The 20304-nt window shown below is 38.6% G+C and overlaps 1 protein-coding gene across 3 annotated transcripts in view; it reads left to right on the forward strand.

Annotated features, from left to right (window-relative positions):
* ANKRD50 (ankyrin repeat domain containing 50) overlaps positions 1-20304 on the forward strand; it is a 53905-nt gene that overhangs the window by 24280 nt on the left and 9321 nt on the right. The gene's annotated exons all lie outside the window — the stretch shown is intronic.

The following is a 20304-nucleotide window of genomic DNA, read 5'->3' on the forward strand; positions in this document are numbered from 1 at the left end:
CTTAATGACTCTGCCTGAATCTTTTCTGTTGTAGAGATGTACAATCAAAGCTTTCAAGAGTGTCTTCCAAAATTATGTCTGTATGCAAATCTTAATATAAGTGAACTATGTCAACCAAGGTTTTGGGATAAGCCATGAAATATCAGGAGATCCATGATTATCTATCGAAATACTGGAGGCTGTAGGAGGTTGCTGAATATCATTTGTATGTTTAATAGAACAATCTTATTTTAATTTAATTTTTAATTTATTAATATTTCTATACCGCCCTTCTCCCGAAGTACTCAGGGCGGTGTACAGGGCAAGAATAAAACACAGAGTTACAAAAATTAAAAGGTAATTAAATACATGCCCATAAAAACAGTTAATACATTAATAAAAACCCCAATAAAATGATAAAAACCCCAACAATCCCCCCTCAGGCCAGGCCGGCTTGTTCGAACAGGTATGTTTTCAGATCGCGGCGAAAGGAGCGAAGATCGGGCGCTGTCCGGAGCTCAACCGGTAACTGATTCCATAGCTCCGGGGCGCCCACAGAGAAAGATCTCCCCCTGGGGGCCACCAATCTACATTCTCTGACCGGTGGCACCCTGAGGAGTCCCTCTCTGTGGGAACGCACAGGGCGGAGGGAAGTTGACGCCGGCAACAGGTGTTCCCTAAGGTACTCCGGACCCCTGCCATGTAGGGCTTTAAACACCATTACTAGTACCTTGAATCTCACCCGGAAGACAACTGGCAACCAATGCAGCTCACAGAGCAGAGGTGTGACATGGGAGTATCGGGAAACTCCCAACACAACTCTCACGGCTGCATTCTGTGCCAGTTGGAGCTTCCGGGTGGTCCTCAAGGGCAGCCCCATGTAGAGAGCGTTGCAGTAGTCTAGTCGAGAGGTCACGAGTGCGTGAGTGACCGTGCATAGATCATCCCGGCTTAGATAGGGCCGCAACTGGTGCACCAGGCGAACCTGGGCGAAAGCCCCCCTAGTCACAGCTCCTATGTGGTCTTCCAGGGTGAGCCGTGAATCTAGGAGGACTCCCAAGTTGCGAGCCCTATCTACGGGGGGTAATAATTCGCCCCCTATAGCGAGAGGTGGAATGTCCGAGTAAACCTGGGATGAAGGTATGCAAAGCCACTCGGTCTTGTCGGGGTTGAGTTGAAGTCTGTTCCTCCCCATCCAGACCCGAACCGCCTCCAGGCAACGGGACATCACGGTGAGGGCATCACTGGGGTGGTTTGGGGTCGAAAAGAAAAGCTGGGTATCATCAGCATACTGATGATACCCAACTCCAAAACCACGAATGATCTCACCCAGCGGTTTCATATAGATGTTGAACAGGAGAGGCGAGAGGACCGACCCCTGAGGAACTCCACAAATGAGAGACCTCGCGGTCGACCTCTGCCCTCCTGCCAACACTGACTGCGAGCGTCCCTGGAGATAGGAGGAGAACCACTGTAAAACCGTGCCTCCCACTCCCAATCCCCTGAGACGCTGCAGCAAGATACCATAGTCGATGGTATCGAAAGCCGCTGAGAGGTCTAATAGGACCAGAACAGGGGAATGCCCCCTGTCCCGAGCCCTCCAGAGATCATTCACCAGCGCGACCAATGCCGTCTCCGTGCTGTACCCGGGCCTGAAACCCGATTGGTACGGGTCTAGATAATCCGCTTCATCCAGGACCAGAGGGAGCTGATGTGCCACCACACTCTCAACAACCTTCGCAAGAAAGCGAAGGTTGGAGACAGGACGAAAGTTGTTCAATACAGCTGGGTCCAAGGCAGGCTTCTTGAGGAGAGGCCTCACCACCGCCTCTTTCAAGACGGCGGGGAAGCTGCCCTCACTCAAAGAAGCCGATATAACTGTCTGGAACCAGCTGCGTGTCCTCTCCCGGGCTGCATAGACCAGCCAGGAAGGGCACGGGTCCAATAAACATGTGGTGGTGCTCAGCCTCCCCATGATCCTGTCCACTTCCTCCGGAGTCACAGAATCAAACTCCTCCCAGGTGATATCGACAAGACCGCCCGTGTCCTGCTCGACAGACTCTGCCCAGTCAGAGTCCAGACCGGTCCGAATCCGAGCGATTTTGTCCGACAGATGCTGGTTAAACTCCTCGGCACGACCCTGCAAGGGTTCCTCCCTCACCTCCTGATTCAGGAGGGAGCGAGTCACCCTAAACAGGGCGGCTGGGCGATTATGTTGGGGAAGAACTAGGACAGTGGGGAAATAGTGTTAATTGTTGGACAGAATTAAGAATTAATGAGTTTTGCAAATAACCTGATGAATTGTGGAACAGATTCACTGAGTTTGGGAAAGGCTTTCTGGTCATGTGTTTTCTGACCAAATAATACGTGTATGCTAAGCACAGAGAGAGGTCTGTCTCTCTGAAGGCCAGCAATGTAAGAGCACCAATGAGAAAAGGACACTGAAAGCTGTCCAAGAGGAGATGGGGTGGGCTGCCCTTCAGAAGGATAAGAAAAACTGTACTTGTCAATAGTCATGCAAACATTAATGGAAGATTTAAATTAAAGTGGGGAGAGATATGCAACGACTCATTGGAGAGTGCTGGGCATTGAGAAAATGGCTGTATACCATAATGGTGGAGCCACTAGTCAGAAAGCAGTACTTAAAATCCAACACATCAGTGCTAACTAGATAGATTTGTAAACAACAATCTTTCTAGTCTTCAGCGTACACTATTGCCCAGAGAATACATAACAAGAAGACAGAAGTAAATACTAACCTGAGAAATCAAATATTGCTTGGTTAAAAGAAATCTTGTGGGATGAAAATCAAGATTAGATAACATTAGTGAAAAGATACGGCTTGTTCAAAAGATGTTGTTGTTGTTAGTTGCGAAGTCGTGTCTGACCCCTCACGACCCCATGGACAACGTTCCTCCAGGCCTTCCTGTCCTCTACCATCTTCTGGAGTCCATTTAAGCTCACGCCTACTGCTTCAGTGACTCCATCCAGACACCTCATTCTCTGTCGTCCCCTACTTCTATTGCCCTCAATCTTTCCCAGCATTAGGCTCTTCTCCAGTGAGTCCTTCCTTCTCATTAGGTGGCCAGAGTATTTGAGTTTCAACTTCAGGATCTGGTCTTCTAAAGAGCAGTCAGGGTTGATCTCCTCTAGGACTGACTGGTTTGATCGCCTTGCAGTCCAAGGGACTTGCAGGAGTCTTCTCCAGCACCATAGTTCAAAGGCCTCAATTCTTTGGTGCTCAACCTTTGTTATGGTCCAACTTTCACAGCCATACATTGCTACTGGGAAAAGCATAGCCTTGACTATACGCACTTTTGTTCTCAGAGTGATGTCTCTGCTTTTTAGTGTGCTGTCTAGATTTGCCATGGCTTTCCTCCCCAGGAGCAAGCGTCTTTTAAATTCTTGGCTGTAGTCCATGTCTGTGGTGATCTTGGAGCCCAGGAAAATAAAATCTGTCGCTACCTCCATTTCTTCCCCATCTATTTGCCAGGAATTGAGAGGGCCAGATGCCATGATCTTGGTTTTCTTAATGTTCAGTCTTAATGTCTTCACACGCAACAAGAGGCTCTTTAGTTCCTCTTCACTTTCTGCCATTAGAGTGGTATCATCTGCATATCTTAGGTTGTTGATATTTCTCCCAGCAATCTTTATTTATTTATTTATTTATTTTATTAAACTTATATACCGCCCTTCTCCCGTAGGACTCAGGGCGGTTCACAAGGTTTTTTTAAAAACAATGCAACAAATTACAAAAATTAAAAACAATTAAAATGATTACACTAACCTTGAAATAAAAACCCAATTACAATTAAGAATACAATTAAAACCCCAGTTAATACTCTCAGTCTAGGCCAGAAAGCTTGAAGAGCCAGGTCTTCAGGTCCCGGCGGAATGAGCGAACGTCAGGGGCAGTCCTAAGTTCTACAGGCAGCTGGTTTCAAAGGGCAGGTGCACCCACAGAGAAGGCCCTCCCCCTGGGTATTGTCCACCGGCAATCTTTTACCGGCGGTACCCTGAGAAGACCCACCCTGTGGGAGTGCACAGGACGAAGGGAGCTTGATGCCGGCAGCAGGTGTTTCCTCAGATATCCCGGACCCAAGCCATTTAGGGCTTTATAGGTCATCACCAGCACCTTGAATCTCACCCGGAGGGCAACCGGAAGCCAATGCAGCTCACGGAGTAGAGGTGTTACATGGGAGTATCGGGAAACCCCCATCACAACCCGCGCGGCTGCATTCTGCACCAGCTGAAGCCTCCAAGTGGTCCTCAAGGGCAGTAGAGAGTGTTGCAGTAGTCCAATCGGGAGGTCACGAGCGCATGAGTGACTGTGCGGAGGGCATCTCAGTCCAGGTAGGGCCACAACTGGCGTACCAGGCAAACCTGGGCAAAGGCCCCCCTGGTCATGGCTCCTATATGATCTTCAAAACTGAGCCACGAATCCAGGAGGACGCCCAAGTTGCGAGCCCTATCGACGGGGGGTAACACCCCCCCATCATTAAAGATGGAATGGACTGGTTAGTCTTAATTCCAACTTTTGATTCATATAGCCCTGCCTTTCTCATGATGTGCTCTGCATATAAGTTAAACAGGCAGGACGACAGTATACAGCCTTGCTGGACTCCTTTCCCAATTTTGAAACAATCGGTGGATCCGTGTCCAGTTCTCACTGTTGCTTCTTGACCCGAATATAGGTTTCTCAAGAGACAAATAAGATGGTCTGGTACTCCCATCTCTTTAAGAACTTGCCACACTTTGTTGTCATCCACACAATCAAAGGCTTTAGCATAGTCAATGAAGGAGAAGTAGATGTTTTTCTGGAGCTCCCTAGCTTTCTCCATGAGCCAACAGCCTATGTTGGCAATTTGATCTCTAGTTCCTCTGCCTCTTCGAAATCCTGCCTGTACTTCTGGTAGTTCTCGATCCACATACTTCTGGAGTCTAGCTTGTAGGATTTTAAGCATAACTTTACTAGCATGTGAAAGGAGTGCAATGGTACGATAGTTTGAACAATCTTTGGCATTGCCTTTCTTTGGAATTGGAATGTAAACTGACCTTTTCCAATCCTGTGGCCACTGTTGAGTTTTCCAAATTTGCTGGCAAATTGAGTGTAGCACTTTTACTGCATCATCTTTTAAGATTTTGAATAGCTCATTTGGAATACTGTCACCTCCACTAGCTTTGTTGTTACTCAGATTTCCTAAGGCCCACTTCACTTCACATTCTAGGAAGTCTGGCTCAGGGTCGGTGACCACCCCATTGTGGTTATCTGGGACGTTAAGCTGGTTCTTGTATAGTTCTTCTGTGTAGTTTTGCCACCTCTTCTGAATCTCTTCTGCCTCTGTTAGGTCCCTGCCATTTTGGACCTTTATCATGCCCATTTTTGCATTAAACGTTCCCTTCATCTCTCCAATTTTCTTGAAGAGATCTCTGGTCCTCCCTATTCTATTGTTTTCTTCAATTTCTTTGCACTGTTCATTTAAGAAGGTATTATTATCTCTTCTAGCTATTCTCTGGAATTCTGCATTCAATTGGGTGTATCTTTCTCTTTCTCCCCTGCCTTTCACTTCCTTTCTTTCCTCAGCTATTTGCAAAGCTTCCTCAGACAGCCATTTTGCTTTCTTGCATTTCTTTTTCTTTGGGATGGTTTTAGTTGCTACCTCTTGCACAATATTGCAAACCTCCGTCCATAATTCTTCAGGCACTCTGTCAATCAGATCTAATTCCTTAAATCTATTTGTCACCTCTACTGTTATATTCATCAGGGATATGATTTAGTTCATACCTGACTGGCCTAGTGCTTTTCCCTACTTTCTTCAGTTTATGCCTAAACTTTGCAATGAGAAGCTCATGGTCTGAGCCACAGTCAGCTCCTGGTCTTGTATAGAGCATCTCCATCTTTGGCTGCAGAGCATATAGTCAATCTGATTTCTGTGTTGACCGTCTGGTGATGTCCATGTGTAGAGCCGTCTCTTGGTTTGTTGGAAAAGAGTGTTTGCTATGACCATCATATTTTCTCGACAAAATTCTATCAGCCTGTGCCCTGCTTCATTTTGTACTCCAAGGCAAAATGCCTGTTATTCCGGTTATCTTTTGGCTTCCTACTTTAGCATTCCAATCCCCCGTGATAATAAGGACATCATTTTTTGGTGTTCTATAAGGTGCTGTAGGGCTTCATAGAACTGGTCAATTTCATCCGCTTCAGCACTGGTGGTTGGGGCATAGACCTGGACTACTGTGATATTGAATGGTTTGCCTTGGATTGGAACTGAGATCATTCTGTCATTTTGGGGATTGTATCCCAGTATTGCTTTTCCTACTCTTTTATTGAGTATGAAGGCTACTCCATTTCTTCTGAGGGATTCTTGCCCGCAATAGTATACCTGATGGTCATCTGAATTAAATTCACCCATTCCTGTTCATTTTAGTTCACTGATTCCTAAGATGTTGATGTTCAGTCTTGTCATCTCTTGTTTGACCACATCCAGCTTGCCTTGATTCATGGATCTTACATTCCAGGTGCCTATGGAGAAAAATGCTTTACAGCATTAGACTTTCCTTTCACCACCAGACACATCCAGAGCTGAGCGTCCTTTCGGCTTTGGCCCAGTCGCTTCATTCTTTCTGGTGCTACTAGTACTAGCCCTCTGCTCTTCCCCAGTAGCATATTGGACACCTTCCGACCTGAGGGGCTCATCTTCCAGCATCATATCTTTTTGCCTTTTGGTACTATCCATGGGGTTTTCATGGCAAAGATACTGGAGTGGGTTGCCATTTCCTTCTCCAGTGGATCACGTTTTGTCAGAACTCTCTGCTATGACCTGTCCGTCTTGGGTGGCCCTGCACAGCATAGCTCATAGCTTCATTGAATTACGCAAGCCCCTTCGCCACGACAAGGCAGTAATCCATGAAGGAGGTTCAAAAGATATATACTTTATAAAGCAGGAGGCAAAACAGCTTTGTATGTATAATAGTGATAGGCTTGTGAACAAATGTATGCTCCAAAACTGGAAATCTTGTTGAAAGCATCTGCATCAAATTAAAAAGAAAAATAAATAAATCTGACACTGTTGTAGACATTTGCTGTTGGCCAATTACCAAAGCATAGGAAGAGGACATTCATTCAACAAGTTGATTTAGGCAACAGTAGTAAATGATAAACTCAAATGATTCTGATATCTTAACAAGCCTTAAGAAAGTCCAGCTTTAATTCTTTTTCCTCTTGCTGCCAATTTCTTTTTTTTTCAAAAGATGGAAGAAGAAATTATGGTGCCAGTTATCTTAGATTTAATGCTAATGAGCAGAAGATAGTCACTGAATAGATGGAAGGTATTTAGCACCTTGTGAGAGCACAACAATATCAATGCAGCATAGAATGGTTTGAAATCTGGAAGAAGAAATAAGTTGGTAAATGAACTTCTAAAACTAAGAACATATGTACAAACATATTCCTTATTAGAAGAAAACATGAAAGAAAGCTTTTAAGGGCTTCAATAGATGAATCGTAGAGTACATGTTATAATTAGATCCAGTTTAGTGCAGTGATGAAGTGACATAAAACTTAAGTCCTGATCCTGTCCAGCCAGCGGTGATCTTGGGCCAAACCCATATATTCAGCCCTAGGAAGGAGGCAACAGTAAAGCATTTCTGAAATCCTGTGAAGAAAACTACAGGCAGTAGTTCAGGTATGTGTGAGATAGATCATAGATAAGTTGATAAACAAAAAATAAAATAAAATAAATAAATTGACTCAATATTTGATACAAAAGGAAGAATAAAAATTGGCAGCTTATTGTTATAGTAAAGGAGCCAGAAAATTCAAATCTCAGAATGAGATGAGGCTAATAAACAGTCTAAAGTACTGAAACAACAAAGATCACCAAATTGAAATTAAAAGACAAAAAAAATAGCTGATTTTGAGGAAAAAAATAGAACAAGCTGTGAAAAAGATGTGACTTGCTTTCCCTGGAAGATAAGTGATAATAGACTTTATTAAAGAACCAATCTTTAGAAACAGATTTTCACTTTTGAAATCCTTACATTCACATTCACCTTAAAAAAAACTATGCTATGGAACATTCAGTCTTGTGGAACAGCATCCATTTACTGTAGCTTGGATATCAAGTAGCATCCCATATTTAAACTTTATTAAATGAAAACCACAATTTTGTGGTAATAAATATTTGTAGACAACCATATGGTCCAACTTTGCATTAGAAAATTCCAAGTAACTTTCCTTAACTTAGTCTTGTATTCTAAATTCTAAGTTCAAAACCATCTGTATCTTGTCAGCTTAAATTTGTTTTACAACTGACATTTCTTTAATAACATTTTTGGACATAGTCTGTTCATAGAAATAGACATTATTATCAAAATGGTTGATATTGTGGCTACCATTTTCTGATTCCATTTTTTAAAAGTCTCCTTCACTATTTTTATTGTCATAAGGATCTTGTGACAATTCTCTACCAAAAACCTTTAATCCTGCCTAGTGTACAATTCTTGAAATCATAAAATTATTTATGTTGTGTCTTATAAAAACTAAAACAGAATTTATTTCCCATGAGAAGTTGTTTGTACTTTATAATTAATTCCAAAATCTTACTATAAATTTCAATATTTCAATCTTATCTGAGCCCTTAGTCAATTTATAACTTTTTAAGATCAAAATTTTATTTAGTTTTTTTTTCTGTTTATATCAGACTTTAAGTTATTAAGCTCATAATTAGTCTTTTTTTCATTCAGGAATGAAGACAGACTCACCAGGTGTTGTCATGCACAAGGTCTCTAATAGTTAATGAGTTATTTATGAAAGTGAATAGAAAGTGAGAGTTGTATCCTTTAAAAGTCTCCATTATGGTTGCAAACAAAATTCTGGGATGCATCACCAGAGGGATCACTAGCAGGAAAAACAGAGGTCCTAGTCCTGTCATATAGAGCTTTAGTTAGACCCATTTGGAATGGAGACCTCACTTAAAAAAAATAGTGATTAGGTTGAGTGAGCCCAGACATGGGCAACAAGAATGGTGAAAATCTCAGGGACAAAACATATCAGAGATTGGAGGAACTGAATATGTACAGCCTGAAGGTTAGAAGGGAAAGAGGGGAACATGATTGAAACCTTTCAATATATTAAGAGTATAAATAATTTTCTAGAAGGCAGTATTTTCAATACTAAACAAAAATCAAGAACATGGGGGCTTAGCCGCAAGCTGTCAGGAGGAAAATTCAAAACTAATGTTAGACAGTATTAGTTCACAGAAAGAATAGCGGAAACCTGGACCCAATTTCCAACAGAGGTAGTGGGATAAACATGCTTGGGATAAATGCATGTCCATTATCTGACAAAAATTTTTTAAAAAATAAAAAAAAATCAAAGAGCAGTCTGGATCACCAGGTCTTTGTCTGCCATCAGTTTTCTATGTTTCTATAGTTAATTCCATTGTTTCCCATCGCTCAAACCCATGGAAACCTGTTGTCCACAGCACATTTAGGCAATCTCCTGTCTTCTTATCTTTCCACCCTCTCCTTATCCATAATAGTTCCAAGGAAATGATCTACTCACCAGTTCCTTGGTCTTTGTCACAATCAGAGCCATCTTCAGTTCACTACACAGGCCCTAGAAATGTCAACATTTTGGTTTTTTTTTTAAAAAAGAAGTTTGGTTTTTGTGATCATTATATAAAATATTTCCAATGTTTAAGTATTCTACCCTAAAGATAATACAAAATTAGACAAAACTGACCATAGATTCTTGTTTTCCCAAATCTAAATTGTAGATTGTCATTCTGGAAAAATCAGGCATGTCTTTACAAAAAAATAGGAGTAGGGCCTCTATCCAGCCTTAAAAAGCCTTTTTTATACAATATTTGACCAGCACCAACATTTACAATACTTATCCAGGCATCTTCACAGCAAGTTTATTTATTAGAATTGTTTTGCCAATATATAAAGAGATTCATCTCTGAGGAATGTTTCACTATTCCTAAGCAGCAAAAGGTAGGCAGACCTTGAAAAGAAAAAGGGAAATTAAAACTTTCCAAACACACATAAAGAGAATATAGCTAACTTAGTAATAATTGCATAATTTTGATTGGTAGAATTGTTAATTATATTAGTGTTTTTACGATTATAGAAGGAAAATCTATTATCAAAAATAATTTTGCAATTATGGTAAAGTTATGGAAGCAAAGTTGTAGGTGGCAAAATCAGTCCATGGCTTCTCAGTCTAACTTGCCTTAGGAATGAGAAAGCATTTTTCATTATCATGATATTGCCTACTTGGTTGACTGCTTGCAGATGTTTCATTACCCAAACTCAGAGACCATCAAGGATCTACATTCTTCTTTATGTCCACATTGTGGATTGATTTCCTGATAGAGATAAAACAAGGGTAAAATATTTGCCTCAATTGTTATCTGTCAAATTTGCCAGCTACCTTATAAATTAAGATACTTACATTGTATTGCTTTAACCCATTATTGATAGATTTTGTTATTTTTATTGTAAAGTAATGGGATTGAATAAAAAGAAACGTATAAATTCTTTTAAGGTTGAAAAAGAAGCAATACATTATATTAACGTCAAAAGAAGAGGCTGAGGTTTGGGAAGATTTGGCCTACATTGTTGTCAAAGTAGATCTACACAGAATTTTGGGCTTTGTGATATATATCACTTGTAATATTTTAAAATAGTTTCATTTAAGTTCAAACTGAATTTGTATGCAATTTGTATATGTATGTGTATGTACATAGTATATATAAATAAAAGTTACACCTAAGACATTTATTTACAGACGTGCATGTTTAATTATTAAAGTGTTTGATTTTATAACAATTGCTATATTTCAAGTACCATTAAAATGCCACCTGTGCCTCAAATCTACATGTCTATTACTGAAATACCTGAGTAGCATTGTATTTAGTTTTATTGAGAGGGCATCGATCTTAACTTGAAATCAGATGAAGTGGCAGGGAAATGAAAGAATTATTCAAAAGGATAGTATTGAAATTTACACAGGGCTCACAAAAGCCCACAACCAGAAGCAGTAGAATCTCAGAAATATTGTGTGCCTTGGGGAAAAATAAGACATAAATGTATTTTTAAAACTAGAGAGCAGAAAACTGGAAGACCCTGTTTTACTTTATATTATTAAGTAAAAAGGATGATGGATGTGTCTTGTGATGTCCTTGTCAGAATGTTTTGAGGAAAACCAATATGTATTTCATTCTAAACTGCTTGAGGGAAAAGGGTCTGAAGCTACAGTCTTTAGTTATATAAAATTGTGAACCCAGAAGTCTCAAGAGCAAGTGTGGCATAGAGTACAGACTTATTCTGCAGAAAAGATAGTTATTGAAATTACTTACAGATCCTCAAACATTCCTGTGGAAATGCAAATTCTATCTACCAAAAATCTGTCTGGTTTCTGCATACTCTCTTATCTTGGAGTAAGGACCAAAGTCAATTGAGATCCTTTGATTTTTTTTCTTCTTGATCTCGCCTTTGAACTTTTATTATTTCAGATCAGTGACTGCATCCCAGGTTTAAATTAGACTGAATTAGACTAGAATATGTTATCAGCAGATATGTTTGCCAGAAGAGTAAGGAATGTTGCTTAAATACATGCATTCAAGTTATACAGAAGAAACTAATGGGTTCCATCGCATCTTGCTTCACATAATTACTATTTGGGGAAAGTTGTGCTTTATTACCAGATTATAGCAAAGCTGTGGTGCAGAGTTAATATATACAAAAAGGAAGCAAATCTCCCGAGAACTTTTCATAATTTATCTGATGTTGTTATAGACTTCAGCATTCAGGATTATCAAGTCTGCAGAGAGGCTGTATCAGATATTTGCTCCTATCCAAAGTCTGATGGGCAATTGCAGGTTTTTAAAAACTGAATGTTACCTTCCCTTTCTGCTTCCACTGGAAATATTACTTAACAATATCTGACCCAAGAGTTCTATTATTAGTATCAAGTAGAGTATCTTATTTTTAACATGAATTATTTATTTTTTGGAAAACAAGAATGCACAAACAATATAGTAGTTTATCCTAACTCTTATTATCTATGCCTAGAACTCCTCTGGCCAGCCATAAGTTAACAGGCCTTTTTTTTTCAGATATCCTAGATGAGCTGAGAGACTGATTCTTAGGGCTTTGTGCAAGTAAGGCAAATGCAATGTACTTGATTGAATTACAACTCCTTTCACAAACAAATGTGATATGCGCTGCACTGGCTTCCGGCTGCCTTCCGTGTGAAGTTCAAGGTGCTAACAATGACATACAAAGCCCTACATGGCATGGGTCCGGACTACCTACGGGAGCACCTTCTGCCAATGTCAGCACCCCACCGTCCTGTGCGCTCCCACAGAGAGGGCCTCCTCAGGGTGCCACCGCTCAAGGAATGTCGGCTGGTGGCCCCCAGGGGGAGGGCATTCTCAGTGGGTGCGCCAGCCCTCTGGAACTGCTTGCCAACCGAAATCCGGATGGCCCCCGACCTCCGCACCTTCCGGCGCAACTTAAAAACTTACCTGTTCCAGCAGTCCGGCCTGGCCTGATAGCTCTAATTGGGGTCCCAGTTTGTTTTTACTATTGTTTTTCACTATTGTTCAATCTGTATACCTACCTTACTCTGTACACCGCCCCGAGTCCCTCGGGAGAAGGGCGGTTTATAAAAACAAATAAATAAATAAATAAATAAATAAATATACATTCCAAAAGAAATCTGCATCTTGTATGTTCCCCTATATTTGCTTATTTGTCTTAACTTTTCTTAGAGCATACGCTGTTAGCAAAATCTGTCCACCCTTAAGTTACACTGAATATATATGTAGAAGAAAAAAATACCATACATACAGTATAATTGTGCAATAATACATAATGTGCCATAACATGTTTATATGTGACCTAGGGCTATGCTACACACACTGACAGGAAAAGACTTTGAAGCAGTCTTATTAAGCCTTCTGGATGATGCTTTACAACTTGGTGATCCAGTGGGGGCGGGGGGAGAGGGAACTGGCCCACAGAAATGGAGGGGCATGCAAGTGTGCAAGTCGAGGTGTGCATGCATGTGCCAGCCAGCTGTGGCCCGGGGGTTGGGGATCCCTTCTTTAGCACTTCAAGGACAGGTGATTCATTAATGCCAATATATTTTGTGAAGCACTTCACACAAATTCATTTAAAATTTTTAACTAAATTGAATATCAATCTATATAAATTCAGTTTCCAGATCTCAAGGAAATTTTAGAATGGGCTTTTGTTCTGTTGTTGTTTAAGTGCTGACAATTACATGTATGTTAAAAGAGACTAAATACAAAAATAATAAATTCCTCAATTACAGTGTATACAGATACTCTTCAGTTTGGGCTCTGATTAGATTGGGATTGTATTGCATTTTTATTTAAGTCTCTTCCATATACTTACATGCAAGTTTGTGCATGTATATATGAGAAAGGGAGTTAAATATATACACAGACTTGAAATGGACAATTAAACCAGCTTTAACAAATAACAGATTTGTTATTTACAGGTAAGCTGTACAACTGGAGGTAGTCTGTAGTTTGACTTTTGTTAAAATGATATTGTTAAAGGATTTGATTCTCCAGTTAATGTTTAGTTAGTGATTATTAATTCCTTTTGAAAAGATATGCACAAAATGCTACTATTAAAATCAACTTAGATTGGTGATGCAAGTTCATTGGTGATGAACATTGTTCATCATTTAGATTACAAATGTAAAAGATGCACTGAGTGAAGGACAAATATGAAGTATGTTAATGATGAAAAAGGCAAACATATTGAAGATAATAAAATGCACTGTTATAGCATAGTCTTGCTAATTTAATAGGAACAGCTGTGTCTTTGTGTGGGGGTGTGTATGTGTGCGTGTGTTTGGCATAATTAAAAGAGCAGTTCTGTTATACTTCTAAAAGCTTTATGACACAGTGAATTGTCCAAGGTACCAATGTTTGATACTAACATTTCTGTCACATTAAAGACCAAAATACCAAAGAACAAATGTTACTTTCAATATTCAAAGTACCATAAGATATCAAAATCTACGTTTGGCATAGATTTGTTGATATAATCAACAAATAAATAATGAGCCCTGGTGTTGCAATGGTTCAAATGCGGTATTGCAGGCAAATTCTGCCCACAGCCTGAAGTTCGATCCTGATGGGGCTCAAGGTTAATTCAGCCTTCTATCCTTTCAAGATCTATAAAATGAGCCAAATTTTGGGTGGCAATATGCAAATAATGCTTCTACATTGTAAACTGCCCAGACAGGCCTGTAAAGTGCTATGGGGACAGTATATTTATTTATTTATTTATTTTAATTCCATTTATATCCCGCCCTTCTCCGAAGACTCAGGGCGGCTTACAAGCTTAGCAGTAGCCTTCATTCTATGTATATGCCTGCTTATTAGGGCTTTCACACACACCCCCAAGCGGCATTATTACAAAGTCAGCTTATTGCCCCCAACAATCTGGGTCCTCATTTTACCTACCTCGGAAGGATGGAAGGCTGAGTCAACCTTGAGCCTGGTGGGATGCGAACCTGCACTAATTGCAGGCAGCTGGTGTTACTTAACTATTTACTATAACTATTTCTATTGCTATAATGGGATGAATATTTAATAAATCAAAGAAATCAGTTTTGGAACTTCTATTTGGAAGATGATGATGTACTATGGTATAAGAAAAATCTGAAACAATGCAAAATTTGCATTGTGAAATTGTAAAACTTTTTTTTTGGTCAAGCATTAATGAGATAAGTCTTGCAATAGAATGTCTTTTTCCTGTTATTTTGATTATTATTGTTAAAAAAATAATGTTATTTATCTCGTGTATGTGAATGTAGTTAATAAGGAGATACCGGTATATTCAATAGAAATTACCAGAAAATTTTAACACTTCTAAAAGTAATACCAAATTCAAAGCCATCATTAATAGAAAATTATGAGACTGGGCTGCTAAAACAATTTTCTAGTAATATAAATAAACTTTATTTTAACGAGGTTTCAGACTGATATCGTTTTAAGGTCATCTGTGCTGAATAAGAATCCCTATATTGTACCAGTTGATGAGACTTATTAAGCATAGTGTCAAATCCAAAATCAAAAGTATTATTTGAATGGCAGTAATAATTATAGTAAATGTACAGAAAAATTTACAAAAATAAAATAAAAATATAGAACTACATATCAGCAAAAATTTTTAAAACACTGTAGATAGTTCTCAGTTAATAGTGCTACTTGGTACTGAAATGTCCATCACTAAACAATGTGGTCATAAAGCACAATGTAATGTGGCCATGCCACTTCGTGGTTTTCAGTTACTATTCTTAACTAAATTCCACAACGTCATTAAGTGTGACATCATATGGTCACATTTGCAATCTTTTGCCACCTACACCATTGAATTCGCTAGTAGGAAGCCAGCAATGAAGATCACAAATGGAAGTCATATGACTGCAAGATGCTGCAATGTTGTAATTGTGAAGAACACTTGTTCTACTCATTCAGCACCATTACTAGTTTTTACAGTAACTGAATGAGTGGTCATTAAATGAGGACTATCTGCACTATAATTGTGCACATTTGGAAATATGCACAATACTGAGAATGTTAAAATTGAGAAGGTTCTTATACAAATAATTTATTTATTTATTTATTTTATTGCATTTATATACCGCCCTTTCCCTGAGGACTCAGGGCGGTTTACAGGGAGTTAAAAATCAAACGTACAAAAGTTAAAAGCCAAGTTAAAAAATATTAAATCAACCCTGTGCTATTAAAAACCCCAATTAAAATAATTTTCTCCTCAGCCTGGGCCCGAGAGCTCAAAGAGCCAGGTCTTCAGGCCCCGGCGGAATGATCGGAGGTCGGGGGCCTAATACCATAATGGCATCATAATCAAGCCTATATTAGAGATTACAAAGGCTGCATTTTACACAGCAAAAAAAGTACTGGAGTCTAGTCGAGTTCTAATAGCAGTAAGCCATTTGTTTATGTGTTAGATTTTATCTAGGTATTCAGGGTGATATTATTTACGGTAATATTATTTAATTTTCCGCACAATAATTGTCCATAAAGGAAGTTGAATGGAAAGACAGTTACTGATCCAAAGTCCTACAGTAAACTTTCCTATGAAGGTAAATTTTAGTCTTCATATTCTGAATCTTAACTTGTATGCTAGAACTGACTTGCAACCAAAGTGAACAAGCAGGCAAGCAGAGGTAGCCTGGAATATCTTGCATGCTGACTACTAACCAACTAGGAGCCATCTGCATTGATAAAGCTTGTGAATTTAGATTCAAAAGCAGTTCCCTGTTGTTCACTAACTTCTATTATTTTTCTGTTCTCCTTTTAGTTACATCCAACTACCTATTGGCAAATTTAAATTAAGCATATGATTATATTGTGGCTTTGCAAACCATTTTCTGAATACAGGCTGGTCAGGCTTAGCTAAAGTTAAAACAAGAGTGCTGTGTTGAACAATTCTTACTGTTTCACAACTACAATGTCTATTTGGAAGACGGAATTGAGGGACATTTTATGAACTGAAAAGAATGCATACCCATTCTCTTTCAATGTGAGTTTTATGTGGTAGTCACACTCTTATGATCTGATCTAAATCTAATTTAGATTTTGTTCATACATTCTTAAGGATTTATCAGTGAGCACAAACCAAAGCAGTTTAACAAATTAGCATGTAGATAGATGATCCATGGATTATTATTCCACTTACTCTTTTCTTCTTCAACATTATATTCCAAATAAATTTTGAAGCTTTTTGTAAAATAATAAATCACCAAACAGCTGCTTTATCAGCACCTGGTCTTAATTATTTTAGCATCATTATGTTATACTAAAGGGCTATTGTTTTTGCATATATATCTGTAATTACGATTTTAATTACTTCCCACATCTATAACTTCTGAATGATCAGGATTAAGAATGCCACAAGCAATTTTTGGGGGGTTATTCAACAGAATTTTAACTAGTCTGTTCAAATGAATTTTATAATGCAAAATAATGGAAAATAAAACAGATTTTAGCCTGATTAAGATAAAAATATACAGATGGCAAAGGTTGAACAATTCATCATTAAAGTTGGGAATAATTTAAATCAAACTTTCATTTCCAGATTTACAGGCTTTATTTTTAGTATTCATAAGTTGTTCATTTCTAAAAAAATATATAGTTTTTTAGTTGGATGGCAATTAGGTGGTTATTTGGCAGTTAATATAAATATATTAGTAGTTCTGTCTCAGCAGCTTCCTTTGAGTTGATTAATTGAAATGTATATATTTTTTAAATTCAATGAATAGAGGAGATTGAGTTCTCTGATAATACATATCAGGACATAAAAAAATTCTTCTGGTCCTTAGTAGTTCTTAAAAGTAGGTAAATACAACCTCAGATGAACAGCAACATTACACCGTGTCCTTATTTGTTTTACAAAGAAAGCCAAAATGGAGAAGCCATGTGTGAAAAACTAAGTATGCCTTATTATTTAATAGCTTGTACAACCACCTTTAGCAGCAAAAGCTTGAAGTAAGAGTTTTCTATATGATTTTATCAGTCTCTAACATTGTTGTGGAGGAATTTGGGCCTACTTTTCTTTATGATGGTTCTTCAGTTCCCTGAGGTTTATGGGCATTTGTTTATGCACAGCTCTCTTGAGGTCCCACCACAACATTTCAATTGGACTGAAGTCTGGACGTGGGCCATTGCAACACATTGATTTCCTTTTTCAGCCATTCTGTTGTAGATTTGCTTGTGTCTTGGGAACATTGTCTTGTTGTATGACCCAATGTCAACCAAGCTTTAGCTATCAGACAGATGGCTTCACAGCGTGACTCAAGAATACAGAGGAGTTCTGGTATACAGATGAGTTCATGGTTGGCTCAATGACTGCAAAGTGCCCAGATCCTGTGGCTGCAAAATAAGCCCAAACTATCATCACTTCACCACCATGCTTGATGGTTTATATGAAATGTTTGTGATGATATGCTGTATTTGTTTTTTGCCAAACATGGCACTATGCATTATGGCCAAACATTTCTGCTTTGGACACGTCAATCCCAAGGGCAGTGTTCCAGAAGTCTTGTAATTTCTTCAGATGTAACTTTGCAAACCAAAGCTGTGCTGCCATGTTCTTTTTAGAGAGAAGAGGATTTCTCCTGGCAATCTTTCCAAAGTAACCATAATTGTTCAGTCTTTTTCCAATTACACTGTCATGAATCTCAATATTTAACATGCTAACTGAGGCCTGTAAACTCTGAGATGTAACTCTTCATCTGACTTTGGGGTGAATTTGCTGGGCCATCTGCTCCTGGGAAGATTGGTAGCTGTCCTGAATGTTTTCCAGTTATGAATTATCTTCCTCACTCTTGAATGATGGACTTTAAATTGTTATAACCCTCCCAGACTGATGTGTAGCAACAATTGCTTCTCTATGAACATTGCTGATGTCTTTCCTCTTTAGCATTGTGTTAACACACATCTCAGTGCTAGAGATCAGCAGACTTCTAAAACTTTGGTTTCTATAGAGGTTGTCACACTTGCTAATGATCAGTTGAGCAAGGGCACTTGATTAGTAGCACCTGGCTGCTACTTAGCTTCTTCATCCCTGTGGAAGCAGTAAGGGTGTACCTAGTTTTTCACACATGGCTTCTCCATTTTGGCTTTCTTTTTGTAAAATAAATGATGACATGTAATATACATGTAATATATCATGTATTGTTGTTCATCTCAGGTTGAGATGAACAACAACACATGAGCAACAACACAACAACACATACCTATTTTTAAGAACTGCTAAAGACTGGATGATTTTTATAATGTCCTGAAACATAAAACCACAGAACACAAAGAGGGTGTACTTCCTTTTTCACATGACAGTAGATTCCAGAAATCATTGTTAGAAGTACCATTCTGAGAATATGGAATAGACATAAAGTCAGGCTTTGCCTGAAAAGACCTTTGTGGCCATCAGCAAAAAAAGCATTCTATATAGTATAGTTGATAAATAATAGGCAAACACAAACAATTAGCATAATTGTTAGATACTAGAATTTTGTCAAAGGGAACAAACCCAGACTCACTCATTTGTGAAATGGGTGGCTATATAAATTGGTTTAATAAATGAACAAATAAATATAAAATCAAGAGAACAAGTGACAGAGGACATAATTATGAATGGTTTTATTATTTACAGTTATCTGAAAAATGTAAAAGACAGGTAACGAAATATGTGGTATTGAACATTATTAGACTTATTTGAAAAACAAGTGTGTACAAATGATGAACATGTAATTGTTAAAATGTATACACAATATAAATTGTGTTTATATATGATAATTGCAGTGAGATTGTTTTTATGCACAAAGATGGAAAGATTTGGCAATACTTATAGAGGAATGATTGGTGTAGATTAGGGGTAGGGAACCTTGGCTCTTTTATGATTTGTGGACTTCAATACCCAGAATTCCTGAACCAGCCATGCTGACTCAGGAATTCTGAGAGTTGAAGTCCACAAATCATAAAAGTGCCAAGGTTCCCTACCCCCAGTGTAGATGATCCAATATGTGGTATTGAACATTATTAGACTTATTTGAAAAACAAGCGTGTACAAATGATGAACATGTAATTGTTAAAATGTATACACAATATAAATTGTGTTTATATATGATAATTGCAGTGAGATTGTTTTTATGCACAAAGATGGAAAGATTTGGCAATACTTACAGTATAGAGGAATGATTGGTGTAGATTAGGGGTAGGGAACCTTGGCTCTTTTATGATTTGTGGACTTCAATACCCAGAATTCCTGAACCAGCCATGCTGACTCAGGAATTCTGAGAGTTGAAGTCCACAAATCATAAAAGTGCCAAGGTTCCCTACCCCCAGTGTAGATGATCCAACTTGATAAAATGGCCAAACTGCTTTGTTGGATTACAATATCTATGTTTATTTGTGACTGGAAATCCTTATAGATTCAATATGTAAAAAATGAATGTATGATTTTGATTATTAGCTAGCATAGATTATAGAAAGAAAAGAGTTATGACATAACTTTAGATAGAGGGGTCAAGTTACAATTGTACTTAGAATTGTACTAGAAGCAAGATTGAAAACCATTTCTTTATATCAAACTGCCGGTCCATGGACTGGATGCGTCATGCCGAAACCGTGCCCACACCAGGTCCAGCAATGGGGGAAAAGTCACAATAAATTGCGACATGTCACATGATGTGGCGATTTTGACACCCCTGCTTTATATAATTTTCTTTCTTTTCCATTTTTTACT

This window comes from Vipera berus (assembly GCF_964194415.1).
Source record: "Vipera berus genome assembly, chromosome: 7".
Classification (NCBI taxonomy): Eukaryota; Metazoa; Chordata; class Lepidosauria; order Squamata; family Viperidae; genus Vipera; species Vipera berus.